General features: G+C 39.7%; 1 non-coding gene across 1 annotated transcript; it reads left to right on the top strand.

Moving 5' to 3' along the window:
* The first annotated feature begins 718 nt into the window (after positions 1-718).
* Positions 719-826, top strand: LOC130937879 (small nucleolar RNA R71). The gene has a single exon (XR_009069072.1). It is a non-coding gene; the product is annotated as a small nucleolar RNA R71 (small nucleolar RNA).
* The last annotated feature ends 473 nt before the right edge of the window (positions 827-1,299 follow it).

Genomic DNA, 1,299 nt, shown 5'->3' with positions numbered 1-1,299 from the left:
TCAATGGCCTTGCACTCTACTTTGGGGTTCTCTTCTGTATTGCTTGGGAGAGTGCTAGGAGGAGTTTCAGTAACCTTTTTACTCAGCTGGCCCACTTGTGTCTCCAAATTTCTAATGGAGGATCTTGTTTCAGTCATGAAACTAAGAGTGGCCTTAGAAAGATTATGCTTAGAATGCTCTGTCTGTTGCTGAGATGATGATGGGAAAGGTTTGCTATTGCTAAACCTATTTCTTCCACCATTGTTATTATTAAAGCCTTGCTTCTGTTGATCCTTCCATGAAAAATTTGGATGATTTTTCCATGAAGGATTATAGGTGTTGCCAAAGGCTTCACCGATATAATTCACCTCTGCCATTGCAGGGTTCTCAGGATCATAAGCTTCTTCTTCAGAAGATGCTTCTTTAGTACTATTGGATGCATTTTGTAATCCATTCAGACTCTGAGAGATCATATTGACTTGTTGGGTCAATATTTTGTTCTGAGCAAGTATGGCATTCAGAGCATCAATTTCAAGAACTCCCTTCTTTTGAGGCGTCCCATTGTTCACAGGATTCCTCTCAGAGGTGTACATGAACTGGTTATTTGCAACCATTTCAATGAGTTCCTGAGCTTCTGTAGGGTTTTCAAATGAAGATATCCTCCTGCAAAATGGTCCAATGACAGTTTTGACAACTCAGACAGACCATCATAGAATATACATATGATTCTCCATTCTGGAAGCATGTCAGTAGGATACCTTTTGATCAATTGCTTATATCTTTCCCAAGCTTCATAGAGGGATTCACCTTCCTTCTGTCTGAAGGTTTGGATTTCCACTCTAAGCTTGCTCATCTTTTGAGGTGGAAAAAATTTTGCCAAGAAAGCACTGACCAGCTTATCCTAAGAGTTCAGGCTTTCCTTAGGTTGTGAATCCAACCATGTTCTGGCTCTGTCTCTTACAACAAAAGGGAAAAGCATAATCTTGTAGACTTCAGGATCAACTCCATTGGTCTTAACAGTATCACATATCTGCAAGAGCTCAGGTAAGAACTGATAAGGGTCTTTTGATGGAAGTCCATAAAACTTGTAGTTCTGTTGCAGTAGAGAAACTAATTGAGGCTTTAGCTCAAAATTGTTTGCTCCTATGGCAGGGATTGAGATGCTTCTTCCATAGAAGTTGGAAGTTGGTGTAATAAAATCACCAAGCATCTTCCTTGCATTGTTGTTTGGTTTGGCCATAATTATTTCTTTTGCTGCTTCCTTTTCGAAAATTTTAGTGAGGTCCTCTTCAGAGTTTTGTGCTTTAGCTGCTCTTAGCT

Source organism: Arachis stenosperma, chromosome 6, assembly GCF_014773155.1.
Source record: "Arachis stenosperma cultivar V10309 chromosome 6, arast.V10309.gnm1.PFL2, whole genome shotgun sequence".
In the NCBI taxonomy this organism is placed as follows: Eukaryota; Viridiplantae; Streptophyta; class Magnoliopsida; order Fabales; family Fabaceae; genus Arachis; species Arachis stenosperma.
Note: the sequence above shows the minus strand (reverse complement) of the source record. Positions and strands in the feature narration are given on the sequence as shown.